Here is a 27683-nt window from a genome sequence, read left to right on the forward strand (position 1 = left end):
TCACCCTTAGCCTTGAGGGTGACTTAATAATACTTGACAGGCTTTTGTAACAGCTCTTTACAGTACTCTTTGCAAAATATTGGTAGGAGAAACAGACGTCATGATTTATCTTGTGCTCTGCTTAGACGCATAATCACATCTGTGCTGAGTCGGTGATGGTGTCACTAGGTAAAAGAGTTTTTGTCACCATTTAAAATTATTTTCTATTCTGTCTGCATATTTGATGAGATATTGTGATATGTCTTTCAAATAGAATGTTTAACTCTTGAATGAGTTACAACAGGAACTATTAATTTTAAAACTGAATATTAGATCAATAATGCTAACATGGTCATAATACTTGAAGGATTCTGTTATCTACCTTTGTCCCACTTCTGAGGATTTTAGTATATGTAGGGTGACATTATATCATCACTACACAGAGGTTGTGAAAAGAATATCATGGGTTACAAAACTCTGTGCTTTGGACTGACTTGTATCCTCTTTATTTATTATATTTATACACTAATACAGGAAAACATTGAAGAACCATGGAAGGTAAGGACAGTGGATACTGCTATAAAAATGACTTCACTAATGGTAAGTCTTTTTCCAGGAAATTGGAATGCCTGTTACAAGAACATGTAAACTTTCTTTCAGTTAGCATTTAGAAATAGACTTCAGTTTTCTTTTAGGATAAATCAGCCAAATATCATTAATCTGTTTACTTTAATAAATCAGTATCAAACCTATTTGAATCTGTATAAAACATGGGGACATAAAATTCTGTTGATAAGATAGATACCAAATATATGGGGACAAAAAGAAATGTTATTGTTTAAGTGGAAATTGGGGGGATTTTAAAGCTACTTATATATGAATCTCTGAAAACCTAGTCTTACACAATTTCTTAAAACTTACACATGTACATTGATTATGTTTTTATATTTTGATGTATATTTAGTACTTGTGCTGTTTTACTGTCTGTCTCTTTCTTAGTGGTTTTCAAAGTTTTTGGTCTTAGGAACTCTATAAGTTATTGTTTTTGAACTTAAGTTATTGAGACTCAAAGAGTTTTTCCATAAGGGTTATGTTTATTAATATTTTCTGCATTAAGAACTGACTTCATTAGAAACCAATGTACTTGATATTGATGATGATAATAATAAATCTATTAGAAATTAAAATAAATAAGTGATTTATTTTCTATTTTTGTAAATCTTGTTAATGTCTTAGACTATGGAAGATACTGATTCTTTATCTGCTTTTGCATTTAATCTATTGCAATATCAGGTGTCACGTAGCTTCTAGAAAACTCCACTGAATACTCACAAGGAAATTCAACTTTAAAAAAACATAGGAATTGTCACAGTATTATGCACATTCCCTGAATACCTCTGAGACCCACAAGAATTCCAGGACTGTACTTTGAAAACCACTGCTTTTGTCTACCTTCAATCCTAAATTATTGGATTTTAGATTTTTTGTGACAATGCCAGAATTTGCACAAAGATCTACCTCACTGAAAATATCATGCTCTCCTGTCAAAACATGCTGCTACCTGGAGGCCTTCTGGATGACATAGGTCATAGAAAGTTTGAGGGAGAATGCATCAACGGACAATAAGTGATCAAAGAACAGAGAGCAGTGCACAGTATCTGGGAAGCAGCTGTCTAGTATGCTAGACAGTTGAGATGACAGAAGACATGACAACTCTGTCAAACTAGATACCCAAGGTATCTAATATATCTATATACCTAAGGTATATAATACCCCCTTCCCAAAGTCCAAAGTAGGCTGAATCACCTGTTGCCCTCAGTGTCCCCTTTTATGGTGAATTCTTCTTCTTTTCATTCAGTGGATTTTAGAGAAAAATGAGCAAGTGCAAGCCCTACAGAGAAACTGCCATGTTATCTTATCAACAGCTCATATATCCTCTCACTTATGCATATTTACTAATGTGCCTCATCAAAATTAACACATTCTTAAAACATGCAACTGTAGAATTCAACTTTTAGTTTGTCAAATGCAAAACGTAATTAAGGTTTTGCACATGTAAAATAAAACTGACTTTACACATTTGCTTATATATGCATTGTATATTTGTGTGTGAATTGCACTAGTAATTGATCAGTTTCTGCTTATTTGGGTGAAAATCACTTTATTATGGGCTTCCCAGGTGGCACACTGGTAGAGCATCTCCCTACCAATGCAGGAGACTCAAGAAACATGGGTTCAATCCCTGGGTTGGGAAAATTCCCTGGAGTAGGAAATGGCAACCTGCTCCAGTATTCTCACCTGGAAAAGTCCATGGACAGGGGAGCCTGGTGGGCTACAGTCCATGGGGTTGCAAAGAGTCAGACATAATTGTGCACATCATTTTGTTACTGTTATCAGTGAATTTTAAAACATATGCCAAGAAAGCAAACATCACAGGTTTTCATGAAATCATGTGGAAAAATTTAAGACTATAGAGTTACACATTCAAATTATTGGCAGCATAAGGTTGAAGAAAGAGCATGAACTTAAAGTCCAATTAGATCTTAAAGGAGTCTACTTCATCCTTTTCTGGCTCAGTTTCTTAAACTGCAAAATGAGAAGTCTAAAGCACATCTCAGCATTACTCTGAGGATAGTAGAAAGGATGTCGTGATGTCTGGAATGGTAGCTGGTGTTTGTTCAATAGTGATCTAATCTAATAGTGATTAGATCACTAATCAGTGTCCACTCCATGATAGAAGTTATGAGAGATGCATGGCCAAAAGTCTAAAAAACATTGATTTTTAAAGTGATATAGCTGCTGAATTGAAATTACTTACAATATGATTTTTTTTCACTCAGCTAAGAAAATATTTAAGAATATTTTCTGTATATATTTTTGATGAGAAAAGCTAAAATTTATTGAGTTCTTATGATGTGCTCTCCCTACTTTAATTTCCTTAAATGTATCACTTAATACTTAACAACTGTGCTTTGAAAAAGTCACTTTTGTTACCCTTATTTTATACATGAGGAAAATAAGGCACAAGGGATAAGCTAACCAAAGGCAGACAGTTAATAAATTTTAGAAATGGGAGTCAAACCCAGCCTATGTTCAGACTTTAATTTTTTTTTTATCATTTTGCCAAATTTTATATTTAACTTTGCATACAGTTAAAATTCATTCTTTTGGTTATATAGTCCTATGTAGTTTAATATGGGTAGAGGTTCATGAAACTACCACCATAATCAAGATCTGAAAATATTACCCCTCAAACTCACTTTTGCTGCCCTGTTTGTTATGGTAAACACTTCCCCACCCTAAATTCCTGGTAATAACGGATCACTGTAATGTCTGCATAGTTTTCCCTTTTCATAATATCGTATGAATGGTTCATACTGCATTTGGATTTTGAGTCCAGCTTAATGCATTTCACTAAGCATTTGAGAATAAACCATGCTGAATCTCAAGTTAAATCCCTTCCAAAGCTGTGTAGTATTCAGTTACATGTATGTGTTACAGTTTGCCCACAATAAACAGTTGAAAAATATTTGGATTCTTCCCACTTTAGCGTGAATATGGATAAAGCTGCTAAAGCACTCATATAGAGGCTTTTTTATAGACAAAATTTTAATTTCTGTTGAGTACATAAAACTAGATACACGGGGTTATTATAAATGTATACTTTATATACTTTAAATGTATAGGAAACTGTCAAATTGTTTTCCAAATAGGCTGTACCATTTTGCATTCAGTCCAGAAGTACAGGAAAGTTTTAACTGTACTGTGCCCTTACTAACATTTAATATTTTCAGTTTTTCTTTAAAAACATTCTAATAAATTTGTAGAAACATCTGATTGAGGTATTCACTTGAATTTCCTTAATGATTACGGGTATTGTGTTATCTTTGCATGTATTTATTTGCTATTACATGTTTTTGTGTGTGTGAGGTGAGGTGAAAGGTATGTTTAATCTTTTCTCTATTTTGTTGCAGCCAAAATCTTGTCCGTCTCTGCTCACTGAAGCTGAATGAAGAGTACGGAGACAGAGTTTGGAGGAAATTGAAAGTTGGCTTGAATCTTCAACGGGATGAGGGGAGAGCACTGTAGGCCCATGCCTCAAGAACTGTGCCCCCTCTTCCGTGAATAAAAAGTCTGTGCTGTGCTGCGCTTAGTCGCTCAGTCATGTCCAACTCTTGCGAGCCCATGGACGGTAGCCCGCCTGGCTCCTCTGTCCACGGGATTCTCCAGGCAAGAAGACTGTAGTGGGTGGCCATGCCCTTCTCCTGGGGATCTTCACAACCTAGGAATCGAACACAGGTCTCCTCCATTGCAGCCAGATTCTTTACCATCTGAGCCACCAGGGAAGCCCATGAATACTGGAGTGGGTAGTCTATCCCCTTTCCAGGGGATCGTCTCAACTCAGGAATCGAACCAGGGTCTCTTGCTTTGCAGGCAAATTCTTTACTAGCTCAGCTACCAGGGAAGTCCTAGGGGCCTATATAAGATGAAGGCTTACAGTCTGGGGTAGGCGACGAGGAACAAAGGTTATAAGAATCTTATATTCTTCCTCTTGCATCCTTTCAAAAACAGTCATAGGCTGATGTCAGGTAGTCAGGTAATTGGGTCTAGCAGTCCTGTACCCCTGTTGCTGTCCTTCAGTCACTAGGCCATGTCCAACTCTTTGTGACCCCATGGATTGCAGCACGCCAGGCTTCCCTGTCTTTCACTATCTCCTGGAGCTTGCTCAAACTCATGTCCCATTGAGTCAGTGATACCATCCAACCATCTCATCCTCTGTTGTCCCCTTTTCCTCCTGCCCTCAATCTTTCCCAGCATGAAGGTCTTTACCAATGAATCAGCTCTTTGCATCAGGTGGCCGCAAAGTATTGGAGTTTCAGCTTCAGCATCAGTCCTCCCAGTGAACATTCAAGGTTGAGTTCCTTTAGGATAGATAAGTGTGATCTCCTTGCTGTCCAAGGGAGGCTCAAGAGTCTTCTCCAGCACCACAATTTGAAAGCATCAGTTCTTCGGTGCTCAGACTTTTTTATGGTCTAACTCTCACATCCACACAGGGCTACTGGAAAAACCATAGTTTTGACTGTACAAACCTTTGTTGGCAAAGCTGCAGTCACCATCCACAGTGATTTAAGAGCCAAAGGAAAAAAAAAAATCTGTCACTGCTTCTACTCCCCCCCCCCCCCCCCCACCTTGCCATGAAGTGATGGGTCACAAAGAGTCAGGCATGACTGAGCGACTGACCTGAACTGGACTGATGGGACCAGATGCCATGATCTTCATTTTTTGAATGTTGAGTCTTTCTTTTCAGTTTGAAAAAGAAATGGTCAAATTCTTTCAGGTTTTCTACTGATAAACTCAGCAAGCATCTTTAAATTTTATGGCTGAAGTCACCATCTGCAGTGATTTTGGAGCCCAAAACAGTAAAGTCTGTCACTGTTTCCACTGTTTCCCCATCTATTTGCATGAAGTGATGGGGCCGGATGCCATAATCTTAGTTTTCTGAATGTTGAGTTTTAAACCAACTTTTTCACTCTCCTCTTTCACTTTCATCAAGAGGCTCTTTAGCTCTTCACTTTCTGCCATAAGTGTGGTGTCATCTTCATATCTGAGGTTTTTGATATTTCTCCCAGCAATCTTGATTCCAGCTTATTCTTCATCCAGCCTGGCATTTCTCATGATGTACTCTGCATATAAGTTAAATAAGCAGGGTGATAATATACAGCCATGACATACTCCTTTTGCGATTTGGAACCAGTCTGTTAACCCCTGAAAAAGCATGCAGAGTTGGGGGCAGAAAAGCAAACTTAGTCACAGACTGCAGATTAGGAACAGTTAAAGTAAAAACCAGGAGTGATCAGTTCTGCTCACTGTTCTTTCCATCTTCTTTGTTCTCTGAAAAACAAAGAAAAACTCATTTCTTTTTCTTTTTTTCCTTTTCACTGCAACAACTTGAAAATATTATTTTTGTTTGTTTGTTTGTTTTGCTTGTTGATTATTCTAAGTTCTTCCTACCTGAGATGCCAATCATTTAGCAGATACTTAATTTGAAAATATTTTCTCCCAGTCTGGGCTTCTCTTTTTGTTGTCTTAAGTTACAGAGCAAAAACATTTATATTTTGTTGAAGTCCAGTTTATCTTTTAAAAAATAAAAGTTTTTCTTTTTTGATATAATATCTAGGAACTTTTAATCTAACACAAGATTTTTTCCTATGATGTCTTCTAATCTAAGGGGTTTGTAGTTTTACATTTTCCATTTAGGTATTGGATCCATTATTGAGTTAATTTCTATATAAGGTGTCTGACTCCTTGCAAACCCATTGACTATACAGTCCATAGAATTCTCCATGCCAGAGTACTGGAGTAGGTAGCTGTACCCTTCTCCAGGGAATCTTCCCAACCCAGGGATTGAACCTAGGTTTCCCATATTGCAGGTGGATTCTTTACCAGCTGAGTCACCAGGGAAGCCTATGGGAATGGGTAGCCTATCTCTTCTCCAGGGGATCTTCCCAACCCTGGAACTAAACTGAGGTGTCCTGCATTGCAGGCATATTCTTTACCAGCTGAGCTAGGCTTAAAGCTTAACATTCAGAAAACTAAGATCATGGCATCTGGTCCCATCACTTCATGGGAAATAGATGGGGAGACAGTGGAAACAGTGTCAGATTTTATTTTGGGGGGCTCCAAAATCACTGCTGATGGTGACTGCAGCCATGAAATTAAAAGATGCTTACTCCTTGGAAGGAAAGTTATGAGCAACCTAGACAGCATATTATAAAGCAGACACATTACCAACAAAGGTCTGTCTGGTCAAGGCTATGGTTTTTCCAGTGGTCATGTATGGATGTGAGAGTTGGACTGTGAAGAAAGCTGAGTGCCGAAGAAATGATGCTTCTGAACTGTGGTGTTGGAGAAGACTCTTGAGAGTCCCTTGGACTGCAAGGAGATCCAACCAGTCCATCCTGAAGGAGATCAGTCCTGGGTGTTCATTGGAAGGACTGATGCTGAAGCTGAAACTCCAATACTTTGGCCACCTGATGCGAAGAGTTGACTCATTGGAAAAGACCCTGATGCTGGGAGGGATTGGGGGCAGGAGAAGAAGGGCAGACAGAGGATGAGATGGCTGGATGGCATCACCGACTCAATGGACATGGGTTTGTGTAAACTCTGGGAGTTGGTGATGGACAGGGAGGCCTGGCGTGCTGCGATTCATAGGGTCGCAAAGAGTTGGACACGACTGAGCGACTGAACTGCACTGAACCAGGGAAGCCCAATTTTTATAAAAGTTGTGAGGAATGAGTCCAGGGACATGTTTTTTGCATTTTCATGTCCAATTGCTTCAACACTATTGTTGAAACACTTACCTTTCTCCATTGCATTGCCTTGTATCTGTGTCAAAAGTAAATTGGACATATTTGTATTGGTTTATTTCTGAACTGACTCCTTTCTCTTCCCTTGATCTGTGAGTCCAGCCTTTCACCAATACTACCCTCTATTTATTACTCTAGCTTCTCAGTAGTCTTGGAACAAGGTTTTATGAATCTATCAACCTTGTTCTTCTTTATCAGGTTTGCTTTGACTATTATAATTAATCATTTTTTCCATGTACAAGTTTAAGTTTAGCTTATGGATGACTAAATATTCTAATGAGATTTTGCCTGAGATTAGGTTAATTCTGTGAACCAATTTAGAAAGAACTGACATTTTAACAATATTGTCTTCTCACCTGTTTATATATATTTCTCAGTTTAATTAGGTCTTTGAATTCTTCCTTCAATGTTTTATAGTATTCAGCAGATGAATACTGAATATATTTTCTTATATTTATGACTAAGAACTTCAATTTTGGTGTGTTGTAATTGATACTCTTAAAATTTTGATTTCCATTTATTCATGGCTAAATTTGAAATAATTTTTTTTGAAATAATTTTTTTTTTAAATAATTGACTTTGTATACTTTGATCTGACCAAATATGCTTATTCGTTTTATGGAAATTTTTTTAGATCTCATAATATTTGCTTCTTAGATGACATTGTGGCTAGAAACAGAGAAATAGACTGGTACTCCTTTCTTTTCAGTCTGTGTTGCTTTTTCTTCCCATGCCTGAATGCCCTGACTGGGACTTCCAGAATTATGTTGAATAGAGGGCAGACATTCTTGCCATTTCTTGCTCTTAGGAGAAAGCATTCAGTCTTTCACCATTGAATGATTTTTTTTTTTTTTTTGGTACATGCCCTTTATCAGATTAAGGAAGTTTCTATCCTAAGTTTGTGGAGAATTTTTATCATGAAAAGGTGATGAGTTAAGTCTAACTGTTTTTCTGCATCTGTTAGGATGAACATATAATTTCCCATCTCTGTTAGTATCCTGAATTATACTGATATTCAAATAGTGTAGTGTCAGCCACAAACTGGCACTTGCTGTGGGTTCTTGCCATCTACCCCTACAAGGATTAAATCATGTGCAGCTGCTGACTTCCAACACCCCATGGAGGAGTTCATGATGGGAAGCAGAAACAAGGCACTCTGTGCTCCAGGAAACTGGCAGGACAGGTCTTTAGATAGATATATACAGCAGCTGATTGTATGAGCCCACATCTTATGTCTCCTCACATCTAGAGAAGCACTAAAATCTTTCATGGTGACAATTGTTTCTTGTGACCAGCAGAAGCTTCAGGAAACCAGCTGAATCTTTCTACAAAAAAATACGTGCTTACTTGCATGAACTCCCCTTTATAAATATAATCACATATATACTCTCCTTTCCCTTCTTCCTCTTCGGAGCAGCCTCTCAGAGCTATGTGAGATGCTGTCTCTCTGGCTGCAGTCTTCATATTTGCCCCAAATAAAACTTAACTCAAGCTCTCATGTTCTGTTCTTTTTTTAAGTCGACAGTATTGATCTTACATTTCTGGGATAAAAATCAATTGATGAGAATGAATTATCATTTTTTAAATATCAGTGAATGTGATTTAATACTTCATGAAGGGTTTTTGCTTCAATATTGACTTATGATTTTCTTTCCTTCTAATGTCTTTTTCATTTTCCTAACAGGATAATGCCAGCCTTGCAAAGTGAATCAAGAAGTATTCTCTTGTGCTTTGTTTTCACTTTTGTAAAATTATCATAGTTTTTTCCTTGATGTTTAGAAGAATTTGCTAGTAAAACAAACAGAGCATCAAGTTTTCTGAAGTTTTCAAATTGCAGATTCAATCTGTAAAGGATATATAGACAATTCATATTATCTATTTCTTTTTAAGTAAATTGTGATTTAATTTACTTTGTATATTTAAACTAAATTGCAGATTATAGACTTTTTTTTGTATTCCTTTTTTGTTATCTTAATCTTTATGAAATCAGTACTGATATCCTTTCTTTCATCCTTTGTATTGGTATTTTTGGTCTTCTTCTTGGTTACTCTTTGTACAGATTTGTCAGTTTTATTATTTGAAAAGAACTGATTTTGTGTCATTTTTCTTTATTTTTGTTTTCTTTCAATTTTATTGAATTATGATCCTATCTTTATTATTTCTACTGCTTTGCATTCTTTGAATTTTCTTTGCTCTTCTTTCTAGTTTTTTAATATGAAAGCTTTGAATATCATTTTGAGACCTTTCTTAATTTCTAATATGATAATTTAATTTTATAAATTTACCTGTAACAGCTCTTTAGCTACATACCACAAATTTGGATATTTGTGTTTGTATTTTCATACTCTAATTTCCCCAGAGGACTTGTCTGTGACACATAAAGTGAAAGTCACTCAGTTGTGTCTGACTCTTTGTGACCCCATGGACTATACAGTCCATGGAATTCTCCAGGCCAGAATACTGGAGTGGGTAGCCTTTCCCTTCTCCAGTGGATCTTCCCAACGCAGGGATCAAACTGGGGTCTCCTGCATTGCAGGTGGATTCTTTACCAATTGAGCTATCAGGGAATCCCTGTGACACATAAGCTAGCAATATTTATACTGAAATTCATAAAATACTTATGAAAGAAATGGAGCACAATAAATGGAAAGATATCCTGTGTTATGGATTGGAAAAATCAATAATGTGAAAAAGTCCAAACTACACAAAGCAATATACAGATTCAAGGCAGTCCCTATCAAAATTCCAATGAAATTTTTCTCAGAAAGAGAACAAATAATTCTGAAATTCAAAGGAAACAATAGATCCTAGATAGCCAAGGCAATCTTGAAAAAGAAAACCAAACCTGAAGAAATTACACGTCCTGATTTGAAATTATCTTAAAAGTTATGAGAAATGGAATATTTCCTGCCATATCAGTAAACAAAGATGTCACAGATTATGAGTGATTGCAGCCCTCCAACATCAGTTGCTGAGCCCTAAGGGAGCACGAGAAGAATATCTACCATCTACCAGCCATCAGACTGCACTCACTTCCTGCAGTGAGCTCCGGGAAAAGGAAGCTCAGGGCATGAAAACGGGTCAGTTCAGTTCAGTTCAGTCGCTCAGTCGTGTCCGGCTCTTTGCAACCCCATGGACTGGGGCACGCCAGGCCTCCCTGCCCACCACCAACTCCCGAGGTTTACCCAAACTCATGTCCATTGGGTCAGTAACGCCATCCAACCATCTCATCCTCTGTCCTTCCCTTCTCCTCCTGCCCTCAATCTTTCCCAGCATCAGGGTCTTTTCAAATGAGTCAGCTCTTTGCATCAGGTGGCCAAAGTATTGGGGTTTCAGCTTCAGCATCAGTCCTTCCAATGAACACCCAGGACTGATCTCCTTCAGGATGGACTGGTTGGATCTCCTTGCAGTCCAAGGGACTCTCAAGAGTCTTCTCCAACACCACAGTTCAAAAGCATCAATTCTTCTGCGCTGAGTTTTTTTATAGTCCAACTCTCACATCCATACTTGACCACTGGAAAAATCATAGCCTTGACTAGACAGACCTTTGTTGGTAATGTGTCTGCTTTATAATATGCTGTCTAGGTTGGTCATAACTTTCCTTCCAAGGAGTAAGTGTCTTTTAATTTCATGGCTGCAGTCACCATCTACAGTGATTTTGGAGCTCCCCAAAATAAAGTCAGTCACTGTTTCAACTGTCTCCCCATCTATCTGCCATGAAGTGATGGGACTGGATGCCATGATCTTTGCTTTCTTAATGTTGAGCTTTAAGCCAACTTTTTCACTCTCCTCTTTCACTTTCATCAAGAGACTCTTTAGGTCTTCTTCGCTTTCTGCCATAAGTGTGGTGTCATCTGCATATCTGAGGTTATTGATATTTCTCCCAGCAATCTTGATTCCAGTTTGTGCTTCATCCAGCCCAGCATTCTGCTTGATGTACTCTGCATGTAAGTTAAATAAGCAGGGTGGCAATATACAGCCTTGACGTACTCCTTTTTCTGTTTGGAACCAGTCTGTTGTTACCTGTCCAGTTCTAACTGTTGCTTCCTGGCCTGCATACAGATTTCTCAAGAGGCAGGTCAGGTGATCTGGTATTCCCATCTCTTTCAGAATTTTCCACAGTTTATTGTGATCCACACAGTCAAAGGTTTTGGCATAGTAAATAAAGCAGAAATAGATGATTTTATTGAATGTTATTGCTTTTTCAATTATCCAGTGGATGTTAGCAATTTGGTCTCTGGTTTCTCTGCCTTTTCTAAAACCAGCTTGAACATCTGGAAGTTCACAGTTCATGTATCGTTGAAGCCTGTCTTGGAGAATTTTGAGCATTACTTTGTTAGTGTGTGAGATGAGTACAATTGTATGGTAGTTTGAGTATTCTTTGGGATCGCCTTTCTTAGGGATTGGAATGAAAACTGACCTTTTCCAGTCCTGTGGCCACTGCTGAGTTTTCCAAATTTGCTGGCTTATTGAGTACAACACTATCACAGCATCATCTTTTAGGATTTGAAATAGCTCAACTGGAATTCTGTCACCTTCACTAGCTTTGTAGTGATGCTTCCTAAGGCCCACTTGACTTCACATTCCAGGATGTCTGGCTCTAGGTGAGTGATCACACCATTGTGATCATCTGGCTCGTGAAGATATTTTTTGTACAATTCTTCTGTGTTTTCCTGCCACCTCTTCTTAATATCTTCTGCTTCTGTTAGGTCCATACCATTTCGGTCCTTTATAGAGCCTGTCTTTGCATGAAATATTCCATTGGTATCTCTAATTTTCTTGAAAAGATCTGTAGTCTTTCCCATTCTGTTGTTTTCCTCTATGTCTTTGTACTGGTCACTGAGGAAGGCTTTCTTATCTCTCCTTGCTATTCTTTGGAACTCTGCATTTAAGTGGGTATATCTTTCCTTTTCTCCTTTGCTTTTCACTTCCCTTCTTTTCACAGCTATTTGTAAGAACTCCTCAGACAGCCATTTTGCTTTTTTGCATTTCTTTTTTTGGGAATGGTCTTGCTCCCTGTCTCCATGAAAAGAGAATACTGGCCCCAGATAGATGAGATGCATATGAAAGGAATGATTTCAATGAGTCCAGACTCATGCATCTTTCCATACAAAGAAAAGCACTAAATTCTCTGACTGTTATATCTGGTTTTCTTGAATTAACAAAAATCATTTGGTGTTCAGACTACCTGTCCTTTGTTGCAAAATTTCTATATAACCTGACTCCTCCCCCACCTCTTCAGAGTGGTTCTTTTAGGTTATTTGAGATGCTGCCTCCTGGGCTAAAGTCCTAAAAATTTCCACTGAATAAGACATAACTCTCTACTAGGTTGTGAATATTTTTTAGGTTTATATTTGGTGAATATTTTTTAGTTATAATAAGCAAAGCAGTGCAGTATTGGCATAAAAACAGACGTATATGGAAATGGAACAGATTAGAGAGCCCCAAAATAATCTCAAGTATATACAGTATACTAATTTTACAAGGTATCAAAAATACACAATGGGAAAAGGATGGTTTTCAATAAATGGTATTGGAGAACCTGGAAATGCATATACAAATGAAATAAATTATACCCCTATCTTGCACCATACGCAAAAGTCAACTCAGGGTAGATTAAAGGTTTTAAGGTAGGCCCTGAAACCCTAAAAACTCCTATTAAAAAGCATGATGGAAGCGTTCCTTTGCGTTGCCCTTGGCAATGATTTTTTTTTTTTTTTTTTTTTTTGTGGCTATGACACCAATAGCACAAGTAACAAAAGTAAAAAGAGAGGAATGAGGCTATATCTAATGAAAAAAAAAAAACAAACTTCTGCACAACAAATCAAATCATCACCAAAATGAAAATGAAAAGGCAACCTACAGTACAGAAAACAATATTTGCAAACTATCTGTTTGATAAGGGGTTAATATCCAATAAACATAAGAAACTCATACAAGCCTATAGTTAAAAAAAAAACAAACAGGTTTTTTTTGTTTGTTTTTTTTTTTAATGTGCAAGGTACCTAAACAGATGTCTCTCCAAAGATCTATATAGGGTTAACAAGAATATGAAGAGGTGCTACGTTATTTATAAAGTAAGGCATTTTGAATGACAGTTCACTTTGATAATACTTAACCTCTTTTGGCATTGCTGCCGCTGCTGCTAAGTCGATCAGTCGTGTCCGACTCTGCGCGACCCCGTGGACTGTAGCCTACCAGGCTCATCTGTCCATGGGATTGTCCAGGCAAGAGTACTGGAGTGGTTTGCCACTTGCTTCTCCCTTTTGACACTAATATCCCAGATAAAACACAGCATCACTTTTGTGTTGAAATGAGAATCTTTCATTACTCAGTAACACGAACAGAGGACCTCTGTTTACCACTGAGCCCTTCTCTGAGTCTCAGCCTTCCCCCAGACCTGAGCGAGAAACATGGAGTTGTTTTTTCATTTGTTTCTTCATGTGTTTTGTTTTGCTAGTAAGTGAGCAAAAGAAAGTGATGTGTCCATGGCTAATTCTAGAAAATACTAACAATGACTATAGTAATAATAAAAACAACCAATAACCAAGTGAGAAAGTTTTATAAGATTTTGGAAGCTCACAGAATTTGAAGTTGAAATTCTAGTCTTCAGAAAAGTTGGCAGCACCAGAGATGTCAGTATCCAGGAACAAACCTCTTCAGGATTCCATTGTGGTGATAAGTTATCACTGAGTGTTCTCATTCTTAGGGTCTCTGTTTAAGTATCAATATCCAAGGATAGTGCACTAAATCTACCTTAAATTTATTTTCTTACCTCTTAACTGGTGAGTGATTGTTCCCTTGATCAACTTCCTCATCAAAGATTTCAGCTAACAGGATATGGTAGTTCCCTAAAGTGAACCAGGACATTGTTACCAAAAGAAGGAATATTTAGGTCTGCTTAGCTTTTAAATGCAGGAGCTATCCACAACAAAAAAATTATATCCTTTCTCTGATCTAGCTTCTTTCTAAGGCCAAAAGGTAAGTATATTTTACAGACTGGGTGTGGTTGTTTTACAAATGCTGTGTACAAATGCAATGTATATATGGGTGTATGTGTTTTAAGTTTATATTTCTATATCATTCCAATATATGTGTGTACATGTGTTTTTAGTTGAAATCTTAATCATACTTTAGAGTTACTTAAAAGTGTTAATGGTCAAAACGACTGCTTCAAGACTGTACCCTGTTGACCAGCATGCCACTTCTCATTCATTATTCCTTATGTAATGATCTTTTTTAAGTTCAAATTTACATTATTTCTATCACAGCATCATTTTTAATTGTCCTAGCATTTAATACACTTACTTTGCTTCCATTTTTATAGGCTCTTTTAAAAAACATAACTTAGCAATTAGTAATATGTACAGGAGTACAAATAGTTTCTGTAAATACTGGCTTAGAAAACTGGGTTTACATCTTGTCAATTACTAGCCAATTAACTTGTGTCAAAAACAGGAACTTTCTTGTTCTCAGTATTCTCATTGTTAAAGCAGATGGGTTATATGATTTTTAAAGTCCTTGTAAAATTTTAGTCACCTCATATAGCTATAATAATAAATGCTATGTAATGCTCTATTTATAACGTTCAAGTTACCATACAACTGTGCTCATTTCACATGCTAGCAAGGTTATGCTCAAAATCCTTCTATATAGGCCTCACAGTATATGAATAAGGAACTTCCAGGTGTGCAAGATGGGTTTTAAAGAGGCAGAGGAACCAGAGATCAAATTGCCAACATTTGTTGGGTCATGGAGAAGGCAGGAATTCCAGGAAAACATCTATTTCTACTTCATTGATTACACGAAAGCCTTTGGCTATGTTCACCACAACAAACTGTGGAAAATTCTTAAAGAGATGGGAATATCAGACCTCCTTACCTATCTCCTGAGAAACCTGTATGTGGGTCAAGAAGCAACAGTTAGAACCAGACAAGGAACAATGGACTGAGTCAAAATTGGGAAAGGAGTGTGACAAGGCAGTATGTTATCGCCCTGCTTATCTAACTTCTATGCAGAGTACATCATGTGAGATGCAGGGCTGGATGAATTGCAAACTGTAATCAAGATTGCCAAGAGAAATATCAAAACCTCAGATATGCAGATAATACCATTCTAATGGCAGAAAGTGAAGAGGAGCTAAGAGACTCTTGATGAGGGTGAAAAAAGGAGAGTGAAAAAGTTGGCTTGAAACTCAACATTCAAAAAACTAAGATCACAGCGTCCGGTCCCATCACTTCGTGGCAAATTGAAGGGGAAAAAGTAGAAGGACTGACAGATTTTCTTTTCTTAGACTCCAAAATCACTGTGAATGATGACTGCAGCCATAAAATTAAAAGACACTTGCTCCTTGGAAGGAAAGCTATGGCAAACCTAGACAGTGTATTAAAAAGCAGAGACATTACTTTGAGGACAATGGTTCATGTAGTCAAAGCTATGGTTTCTCTAGTAGTCATGTATGGATGTGAGAGTTTGACCATAAAGAAAGCTGAGCATTGAAGAATTGATGCTTTCGAATTGTGGTGCTGCAGAAGACTTAAGAGTCCTTTGGACTGCAAGGAGATCAAACCAGTCAACCCTAAAGGAAATCAACCCTGAATATTTATTAGAAGGACTGATGCTGAAGGGCCAATACTTTGGCCACCTGTTGTGGAAGAGTCACATCATTGGAAAAGATCCTGATATTGGGAAAGATTGAAGGCAAAAGGAGAGGGTAAAATGTATTGTTTGCACAGGATGAGATGATTAAGTAGCATCACCAAATCCATTAATAAATATGAACCTGAGCAAACTCCGGAGACAGTGGAGTTTTGTGTGCTGCAATCCATAGGGCTGCATAGTCAGACATGACTTAGCGACAGACAGAAAACACCATCAATGTTCTGTTCCCCGACAGTATTTCAGAATTCCTTTTTTTGTGAACTATTCATTGGAAGATATTACAAAAGTATTATAAATCTTACCAAAAATGGTAAAGAGAGCATTACTCCAATGGCACACAATTTAAAAGTAGAGCTTATTTTCCTCCAAGTCTTCTCTTAAAGAAGGAATGTAGTTGTAGTTAAAAAAATGGGAATAGTTTTATAAGTAAACTTACAATTACATACTTTCTGAAATTTTAAACAAACTGAATGACCAAAGAAATAAAATAAAAATATTTAAAATATGCATACAAGAAACTATAAAATCTTCTTTCTCAAATAAAAGTTTATAACTTACATTTGATAAATAACTAGACCAATATAAAATAAGCTGCAAGTAAACTGGTGACAGTTAAGTGAAAATACTCTTATAGTAAAAACACTGCATATTTGATATTTATTTAGAAGCACTATCTTATATGTGTTAGTATGTACAATAAAACCTCTAAAATATTATTACATTTTAATTCTTCATCTTTGATTGCATACTTATAAGCACTTGATGATATTAAAAATCAAAATGTTTCATGTTTTAATGTATTTGTTTTGTTTTGACAGGCTACTTTATTGGAAAAATTAGGTCTTAAAAGATTTGATGAGTTGTTTCCCATAATACTGAAATTGGACTACATGCAACCAATTTCAGATGAAAATGTTGTGGTGATGGATACAACCTTTAGTGATATTCCAGTCTGTTTGTACTTGCCAAAGAGGAAGTCAGAAAGCCAGAGACCAACTGTAATTTTTTTTCCTGGTGGTGCCTTTCTTTTGGGAAGTTACTGTAACTGCTTTTTATATAAGTAAATATGTATAAGTATGTGTGTTACACATTATATGTATTTATATTAAAATACAGTGCTGTATATACATAATTGGAAGAACTTTTGTTGGTATAATGTTTATGTTTATAAACATGTATATATATCTTGGCAGAGAGATAGACTCTCATTCATATATATGTCTTCATATACTTCTTGGCAAATAAATCATAAAATTATCAAGTGAGATGTTGGCTTTCAAAAAAGTTACTAGCAAATGAAGTTACACTGAGAATGAAAAATTGATAATTCAAGTATTTAAACTTAAGTTTGAAATTACCATGGGACCTGATGTTAGATTCAGAAAAATAGAAGTGAATAAGATGTTTTAAATGTTGGATCACAATTGATATTATTTGCAGCTTCCAGGTAGCAGATACATGTTCTTATCATAGGCAGTGATGCATCAATACTTTTCATGTTGAGGTTAGGCATCTAAGGCATAATTTTGAACTTCAATAGAAAAAATAAAATAGAACTGAGTAATCAGCTTCTCCTTAAAGTCTATTCCATTTGTTTGGAGATGATTCCAAGAGGTGAAATGGAATAGCTAAGACACACACTCGAACACATTCCCATAGATACAAACTCAAACATGCTTAAATATGTTCAAACTCACACACAGAGATACACACACAGTTGCTTTTAGACTGTTGATATTATTGACTTACCATACAGCACAGAACACAAAGGATATTGTTTTAAAGGCACTCCAAAATGTAAAAAGCAAATGAGAAGACTCTTTTTCTCAAAGAGCCTACAGCCTGAGTCATTATATCCAGAATTTTGACTCTGTGATCTGTTAATGTTTCAAAGTGAAAGTCACTCAGTCCTTTCTGAGTCTTTGCAACCCCATGGACTATACAGCCCATGGAATTCTCCAGGTCAAAATACTGGAGTGGGTAGCGTTTCCCTTCTCCAGGGGATCTTCCCAACCCAGCGATTGAACCCAGATCTCCCATATTGCAGGCAGATTCTTTACCAGCTGAGCCACAAAGGAAGCCCCAAAAATTGAAAGTGAAAGCTGTGTTTAGAAATGCTCAGAGGGCTCAAACAAAACTTGTGTGTACCAGGACCCAGAAACCCCACAGAGACTGAGACAGAACTGTGTTTGAGCGTCTCCTGTGGAGGCCCAGTTCAGCAGTGGACTGCCGCAGGGGCAGGGGCTCTGGATGCAGACTTGGGTTTGGCATAAGCCCTCTTGGAGAAGGTCACCATTAACCCACCATAGAGCTGCCAGAACTTACACAGGACTGGGAAACACTCTTGGCGGCACAAACAGAACCCTGTGCACCAGGACCCAGGAGAAAGGGGCAGTGAGCCCACAAGAGATGACCCAGACTTGCCTGTGCGTGTCCGGGAGTCTCCATGGGAGGCGTGGGTCGGTGGTGGTCTGCTGCAGGGTTGGGGACTCTGAGTGCAGCAGTGCATGCATGGGACCTTCTGAAGCACATCACCATTATCTTCATCACCTCCACCATTGTTTGGCCCCAGGTAAATAACAGCGAGTGAACACAGCCCCATTCATCAACATAAAATTGGATTAAAGATTTACAGAGAATGGCCCTACCCATCAGGACAAGACCCAGTTTTCCCCTTAGTCAGTCTCTCCCATCAGGAAGCTTCCATAAGCCTCTTATCTTTCTCCATCAGAGGGCAGACAGACTGAAAACCACAATCACAGAAAACTAACCAATCTGATTACATTGACTACAGCCTTGTCTAACTCAATGAAACTATGAGCCATGCTGTGTAGGGCCACCCAAGATGGACCGGTCATGATGGAGAGTACTCACAAAATATGGTCCACTGGAGGAAGGAATGGCAAACTATTTCAGTATTCTTGCTTTGAGAGCCCCATGAACAATATGAAAAGGCAAAAAGATAGGACATTGAAGGATGAACTTCCCAGGTTACTAGGTACCCAATATGCTACTGGAGATCAGTGGAGAAATAACTACAGAAAGAGTGAAGAGACGGAGCCAAAGCAAAAACAACACCCAGTTGTGGATGTGACTGGTGATGGAAGTAAAGTCCGATGCTGTAAAGAGCAATATTGCATAGGAACCTGGAATGTTATGTGCATGAATCATGGCAAATTGGAAGTGGTCAAACAGAGATAGCAAGACTGAACATCGACATTTTAGTAATCAGTGAACTAAAATGGACCAGAATGGGTGAATTTAACTCAGATGACCATTATATCTAATACTGTGTGCCAGAATCCCTTAGAAGATATGGAGTAGCCATCATAGTCAACAAAAGAGTCTGAAATGCAGTACTTGGATGCAATCTCAAAAACGACAGAGTGATCTCTGTTCTTTCCAAGGCAAACCATTCAACACCACTGTAATCCAAGGTGATGCCCTGACCAGTAATGCTGAAGAAGCTGAAGTCGAAGGGGTTCTATGAAGTTCTACAAGGCCTTCTAGAACTAACACCCCCCAAAAAGATGTCCTTTCATTATTGGTGACTGGAATGCAAAAGTAGGAGGTTAAGAAACACCTGGAGTAACAGGAAAATTTGGTCTTGGAGTACAGAATGAAGCAGGGCAAAGGCTAATAGAGTTTTGCCAAGAGAACACACTGGTCACAGCAAACACCCTCTTTCAATAACACAAGAGAAGACTCTACACATGGGCATCACCAGACGGTCAATACCTAAATCAGATTGATTATATTCTTTGCAGCCAAAGATGGAGAAGCTCTATACAGTCAGCAAAAAGAAGACCAGGAGCAGACTGTGGCTCAGACCACGAATTCCTTATTGCCAAATTCAGACTTAAATTGAAGAAAGTAGGGAAAACCACTAGACCATTCAGGTATGACCTAAATCATAGTTGTAAATTCCTTACAACTATACAGTAGAAGTGACAAACAGATTCAAGGGATTAGATCTGATAAGAGTGCCTCAAGATCTATGGATGAAGGTTCATGACATTGTACAGAAGGCAGGGATCAAGACCATCCCCAAGAAAAAGAAATGCAAAAAGGCAAAATGGTTGTCTAAGAATGCCTTACAAACAGCTATCAAAAGAAAAGTGAAAGGGAAAGGAGAAAAGGAAAGACATACCCATTTGAATGCAGAGTTCCAATGAATAGCAAGGAAAGATAAGAAAGCCTTCCTCAGTGATCAGTGCAAAGAAATAGAGGAAAACAATAGAATGGAAAGACTAGAGATCTCTTCAAGAAAATTAGAGATACCAATAGAATATTTCATGCAAAGATGGGCTCAATAAAGGACAGAAATGGTAGGGACCTAACAGAAGCAGAAGATATTAGGAAGAGGTGACAAGAATAGACAGAACTGTACAAAAAAGATCTTCATGACCCAGATAACCACAATGGTATGATCACTCACCTAGAGCCAGACAACCTGGAATGGAAGTCAAGTGGGCCTCAGTAGGCCTCACTACAAACAAAGCTAGTGGAGGTGATGGCATTCCAGTTGCGCTATTTCAAATCTTAAAAGATAATGCTATGAAAGTGTTGCATCCAATATGCCAGCAAATTTGGCAAACTCCGCAGTGGCCACAAGAAAAGGTTAGTTTTCATTCCAATCCCTAAGAAAGGAAATGCCAAAAAACGCTCAAACTTTCACACAATTGCACTCACACACTAGCAAAGTAATGCTCAAAATTCTCCAAGCCAGGCTTCAACGATACGTGGACTGTGAACTTCCAGATGTCCAAGCTGGTTTTAGAAAAGGCAGAGGAAACAGAGATCAAACTGCCAACATCCATTGGATAATTGGAAAACCAAGATAGTTCCAGAAAAACATCTATTTCTGCTTTATTGACTATGCCAAAGCCTTTGACTGTGTGGATCACAACAAACTGAAAAATTCTAAGAGATGGGAATACCAGACCACCTGCCCTGCCTCTTATGAAATCTGTATGCAGGCCAAGAAGCAACAGTTAGAACTGGACATGGAAAACAGACTGGTTCCAAATAGGGAAAGGAGTACGTCAAGGCTGTATATTGTCACCCTGGTTATTTAACTTCTATGCAGAGTACATCATGAGAAATTCTGGGCTAGATGAAGCACAAGCTGGAATCAAGATTGCTGGGAGAAATATCAATGACCTCTGATATGCAGGTGACACCACACTTATGGCAGAAAGTGAAGACCTAAAGAGCCTCTTGATGAAAGTGAAAGAGGAAAGTGAAACAGTTGGTTAAAGCTCAACATTCAGAAAACTAAGATCATGGCATCCGGTCCCATCACTTCATGGCAAATAGATGGGGAAACAGTGGAAACAGTGACAGATTTTATTTGGGGGGCGGCGGCGGGGGGGGGGGGGGGGGTCCAAAATCACTGCAGATATTGACTGCAGCCATCAAATTAAAATATGCCTGCTCCTTGGAAGAAAAGTGATGACCAACCTAGACAGCATACTGAAAAGCAGAGACATTGCTTTGCCAACAAATGTCCTTCTAGTCAAAGCTATATTTTTTCCAGTGGTCTTGTATGGATATGAGAGTTGGACTATAAAGAAAGCTAAGCTCAGAAGAATTGATGCTTTTCAACTGTGGTGTTGGAGAAGACTCTTGAGAGTCCCTTGGACTGCAAGGATATCCAACCAGTCCATCATAAAGGAAATCAGTCCTGAATATTCATTGGAAGGACTGATGCTAAAGCTGAAACTCCAATACTTTGTCTACCTCATTAGAAGAAGTGACTCATTTGAGAAGACCCTGATGTTGGGAAAGATTGAAAGTCGGAGAAGGGGATGACAGGGGCTGAGATGGTTGGATGGCATCACTGTCTCAATGGACATGAGTTTGAGTATACTCTGGGAGTTGGTGATAAACAGAGAGGCCTGGCGTGCTGCAGTCTCTGGGGTCATAAAGATCGAACACAACTGAGTGACTGAACTGAACTGAACATTTCAAAACAACCACAAATGCTACATTAGTTGGGTGCATGGTCCATTTTTAATTGATTGGCAATCACATCTTAGGATGGGTATCTCTGTCAAAATTTACAGATAATAGCTACAGAACGGCTCCCCTACTATTAGCAAGTGGTGGAACCAGTAGCCAAATCTAGGCCTCACATTAGGATTCACAGGCTTAAGCCTCTCACCACTAGGGAGCAGCCTCATCCTACCAACCCTCAAGGTTGTCTCAAAGATGTCTCTTGTGTGTATTTAATTCCTATCCTTCTTGTCAACGTCACTTCCAAACCCTCAGTGCTCTTTCAAGTCTCTCAGTTCATCCTCCGTCATCTATCAGGGATGTCTGTGCAAATTCAGCACCCCCACCCCTTGAGTATGTCATATGTCTTTAAAAATTATTAGCACTATATTAATTTTATTTCTTTCAACTTATATCCTAGAAGTGTGCTTTTTTATCTTTTGGCAAAGTATAATCTCTTCTTTGCCTGGGGTCGTATTCCCTCATATTATTTGGATTTTAATTAGTATTCCTCTTCTGTGTATAAATGGGTCCATTTTATTGACTCCTAAATGTTACAGCCTCTTCTATCTTGATCTTCCTTGTTTCTGAATATCTCTGTCTAGGTAGTCACCTGTCACTCTTCTCAGGCTCATTTTTATACACTGTGGAATCCATTTTCCCCCTTTGAAGAATAATCTAAGCTGTGTAAACTGACAGTGACCACTCCCCCTTCACGGAAACTACTGTTCCCTTGATTTCTATGACACATGTTTCTTTTAACTTCCTTTTGCCTCTCCGGTTTAATCTTCAGGTGCTTCTCCTTCTTTAAAATAAAACAAATATAAACAAATATAGGCCTCTCTTTATGTTTGATAAGTGTTTGTGTTCCTCAGTATTCCTTTGTTTAGTTTTGGACTCTTCACATTCTTTACACTTTCAGCTCTATCTCCCACACCCACGCTGCTGATTTCCAAAACTCTATTTCGAGCTATAACCATAGTCCTAAAGATCAATATATACAACTGCAGAGCTTGCCAGTATATCTGGAAGAATCACAGTAATCCAAACTGAAGATTACCAAATAGAACATATCCTGTGTATCTCCCAATATTCTCAGAAAGAAAGAAACCCAAGTAAACAGCAACTTCAACAAGTTCAGAGACAGTGACATTAACTTCAATAAGTTGAGAGAAAACTTCAACTTCAGCAAGGAGAGAACATAGACATGCTCTCAGCTGCATTCTATTAATAAGGGGCAAATTACAGCCAATTACTTATTGTTTCTTAGCATCTACATTTAATAACCAATTCTGTCCGCCTTTCTTCCTAAATACCTTTTTCTGGTCATATGATTTATAACTAAATTCCTTGGTGATATCTACCGCCTACGGACAAAGAAATCTTTAGTGTAGGATCCAAGTACTGACACCTGTATCCCTCTTTTCCTGCGTGGTTTCACTTTATACCCCTACTTCTCTTTCAACACTTTTTTTTCAGTTGTGCTTAACAGTTAATTCCCTGAGCCTTTTATGTATTGTCATGGCTCTTTTTTCTTAACATATATTTTTTTTGCTGCGATGACCTTCCCCATTTATTGGCAGCTGTCAAACCTGAAGTCTTTGAATCACTCCATATGGAAACAGGAAAAGTGAGAATGTAGGGATTCACCAATTAATCATATTTCTATCACATTTCACCCATGTAGGTAGTCTTCCACTGCTCCTCTTTACAGAATAGACTTCCACATAAATTTTTTTGTGTATACAGAGTATACATCGGTGGATCTTCTGAATGGATGGATGGCACACAAACTTGTTGCTGTGGTTGTGGGAGTGGAGTAAGAGCATTATATTTGTGGAGTTTTTTTAAAAATATTGATTCTTGCCCTTGTGATAAACAATTTTGATTTCCAAAGAAGACATCTATGACTTCAAAAGGACCGAGATCCTAGGAAGTTTTGATTTATGTTATTTCATTATCATTACGTTATCCACTCTTCCTCAAAGAGGCCTAGTTTCTCTTTAACCTCTGTCATTGGAGAGATCTTTGAGAGACAACACAGGCTGAACATCTCTGACAACATTGGCTGTGGTACTTCTAGAAATGTACCTTAATGTACATGTAGGACCTTAATTATGCATTATACAATTGGGATGCTGTATTTGCTTGAACTGGTGATAAAAGATCAATTTTATAGATATTCTTTCTTTAAATTGAACTATTGATTTACAGTATTGTGTTAGTTTCAAGTATAGTTTAGTTGTGTTATTTTCGAGCAGAGTGACTCAGTTACACATGTACATGTATATGTACATATATTTTCAGTTTATTTTCCATTATAGGTTATTAGAAGATATCGACTATATAGATATTCTTAATTGTTGGAATATCAGTTGCAAATGTTGTGACCATCTGAGAATTTTAAGTCATTCTCAACATAAGAGAACTGAAGCACTAATGACTTTTGCCCAAATTCCCAATGATATACTGAAAAGACTTGGAAATATCCAGTACTTTATGTTCTACTCAAAGCTTCTCTGTATGTCTTTTCCAATGAATTTTTCCCTTATATTTTCTATCAATTAAGTCTATTTTGTAGAATTTTTACCTACATAAATTTCTAATATAAGACACCTACAAATCAATTGGTCTCAGATTTGCTGCTTTTAAAATCTAGTGTGCACTCCTAACAATGATTGTGAAAATATGTGTCACCAACTCCATAGAGAATCTGATAAATGCTGTAGAGCATCTCCCCTTGATCGCACTTTTGCCAAAAAGTTTACACACAATTTTATGAGCATAAACATATAAACTTTAACTCTCTCATCTCACGGGACCCAACATTTTAAAAATGTTATACCAGAATCTACTAAAAAAAAAAATGTTAGTAGTAAGTGAAAGTATGATTGGTGAAACTAAAGATTCAAAGTATGACTTATTTTGTTCTTTGGACCTCCTGGTTAAATTGAGAGATACCTGGATATATACAATTGAAGTTTAATCATATATGCTTTTGTTTCTTTCTCTCTCTCTCTCTCTTTTTTTTTCTGTCTGAAGCTATAGATTAGCTCCTCAATATCCATTTCCTGTTGCCCATGAAGATGTCATTTATGTGGTCAAATTCTTTCTACAAGATTAAATTCTTGCAAAATATGGATTTGATCCCACTAGAGTCTGTATTTCAGGTGATGGTTCTGGGGGTTTAATTGCAGCAAGAATGACTCAAATGGTATGTTTTATGTGTTGTATAGTATACATATTTATAACACATGCACACATACTGTAACTCTAACACAAAAGTATCATTTTCTTTGTTAGGATATTTTTATTGGTCTTATATTTAAGCTGTTAAATGGAAAAAAAAAAAAAACAAAAAACCTTACTGTCCTTTTACATAATTTTTCCTTAAGACAAGGTGGCTTTAGAGCATTGAGAGAATTGAAATATAATTGTAAAGAAGGCTCTTGATTAGTCACCCATTTTGAGGGAAATAGAACAATGTCTAGGAACCACTATTTAATATGACAAGAGATTTAGTGTTCTCATTAGGTAAATTGTAAGGTCTACCAAGCACTTGGGATTACTGTAGTTCATGTATTTCAATGGAATGTTAGCAGATAACATTTGAGCCATATAGCATGCTTGCATGGAAGAATTGTTGCTGTTTAAAAAAAAAAAGGACAATGGCCATTGTTAAAACACTAGCTGTGTGCCCTTAATAATAGCTGTCCACAATAACTAATAAACTTGAAAAACAAATTTAGTACAATACATAATTCTTACCCCCAAAACCAACTTTTTTGGGAACAAAACAATAAGCAGAGGAATTTAAAGCCAGCAGGATTTGCTAACTCCTTTTGTAGGACCGCTTTTGCTACTAGCCTGAGAAGGTATTAGCTGAGTCTCTGTCTCACTTTTATTTATGTGTGTGGTGTTGTTTCTTACACTCTTTTTGAGATGATCCACTGGTTTATAAGTACCTGTCTGAAGGCACTTGGTGGGATCATGGGCATTAGAGAGATTATATTAGAGAAATCTGTCTTTCCTCATATTCTTTGTGGAATTGAGGCACCCACTACACATTGATTGTGCAGTTTGCAGTTGGTTGGCTAACGTGTCTCTTGTGAGGTTCCACTGGGGCTTCAGTTAATTCTCTCTTTAGGATTCCATGGATAGAGGAGCCTGGAGGGCTACCGTCCATGGGGTCTCAAAGAGTCAGACACGACTGGCTGACTAACACTTTCAACTTCTCTTAGCCTGTCAGCTACTTCACTGAGGGGTTAACGTTAAGAAATATCCTTTAGGGACTGAGATTTTCATGTGCAGTGGCAGCTGGTATATTCATTTCTACAGCTGTCATTGTTGAGGACGTCAGTCTGTGGCTAGGTAATTGTTCCTCGGAGGTTAGTTGTAGGTTTTCTCCTGTAGAGTGTACGAGTAAAACAAAGGGAAAGGGAAATGTACTCTGGCCCTTCTCACGCCACAGCTGAGATCTTAGGACACCGCTTATCTCTATAAGAAAGGGAAGCTCTAAATACGTGCTCCATGAAAACGAGATGTACATTAGAAATATTTCCTTTAATTTGGTCAAATTCCTTTTCAATTTAGATAATATGTGAGTTTGGAGATTGACATCCTATTACTCTATTCATTCTTTCTTCTCACTTAGGTCATGGTAGGTCAAAAATGATTTTTCAATGAGGATAGTATTTCATCTTTTCTAGGAATCATGTAATTTTTTTAATTTGGTGGTTATATGTGAATAAATGTATGTATGTATGTGTGAATCATTACTGATGAAACTGGGATGACCATTTTGATGCCCTTAAAATTCAAATATAATGAAAATAATTATTAGAAATTATACCATTTTCATAATTATTTACATCATAACAGCTGATTTGATTGGAATAAAAGCTGCCACTCCTATAGTTTTGAAGCCTTTAACAGATTCACATTTTATTATATGTTTTTTTCAGATACAGAATGATCCAGAATTCAAAAATAAACTGAAAACACAAGCTGTAATTTACCCTAGCTTACAGGTTATTGATACCTCTATGCCATCTTACTAAGGAAGTGAACATGGTCTATTTCTGTCAAAGAAACTGGTAATCAAACTTGCATGCCTATATTTGACCCAGGATAAAGCACTCCCCCAGGCAATAATAAAAAATCAACACATGCCTCATGGGTCAAGGCATCTGTTCAAGCTGGTTAACTGGAGCACCTTCCTTCCTGAGGAATACAAGAAGAACTATGTATATACTGAATCACGTCTTGGAAGACATAATTCTCCATATTCAACACTTTTGGATAGTAGGTTATCACCGTTGGCAGTCAATGATTCCCAGCTGCAAAATTTGCCCTTAACTACTTCCTCAACTGTCAACATGATGTTCTAAGAGATGATGGATTTATATATGTCTCACAACTTCAAAATGTTGAAGGTAAAGTTTCTCATGATCATATGGAGGATGGAATCCGTGGAACTTTATCATTCATGGCTTCACCAATTTACTTACAGTTAGGCATTAGAATAAAAGATAAGTATATTAATTGGCTAGAGGAAAATCTATAAATAGTACATGTAACTAGCTAATCATCATTATAGTCAAAGGGCTATATTTTGAGATATGTGAATTTAAGTGACAATATGATTTTAGCTTTGATCAACCAAGGTTTAAATCAAAG

General features: G+C 37.5%; 1 pseudogene; it reads left to right on the plus strand.

Annotated features, from left to right (window-relative positions):
- Positions 1 to 441: 441 nt before the first annotated feature.
- Positions 442 to 27570, plus strand: LOC133073858 (arylacetamide deacetylase-like 2; annotated as a pseudogene).
- The last annotated feature ends 113 nt before the right edge of the window (positions 27571 to 27683 follow it).

The sequence above is a fragment of the Dama dama genome, chromosome 19 (assembly GCF_033118175.1).
Source record: "Dama dama isolate Ldn47 chromosome 19, ASM3311817v1, whole genome shotgun sequence".
Classification (NCBI taxonomy): Eukaryota; Metazoa; Chordata; class Mammalia; order Artiodactyla; family Cervidae; genus Dama; species Dama dama.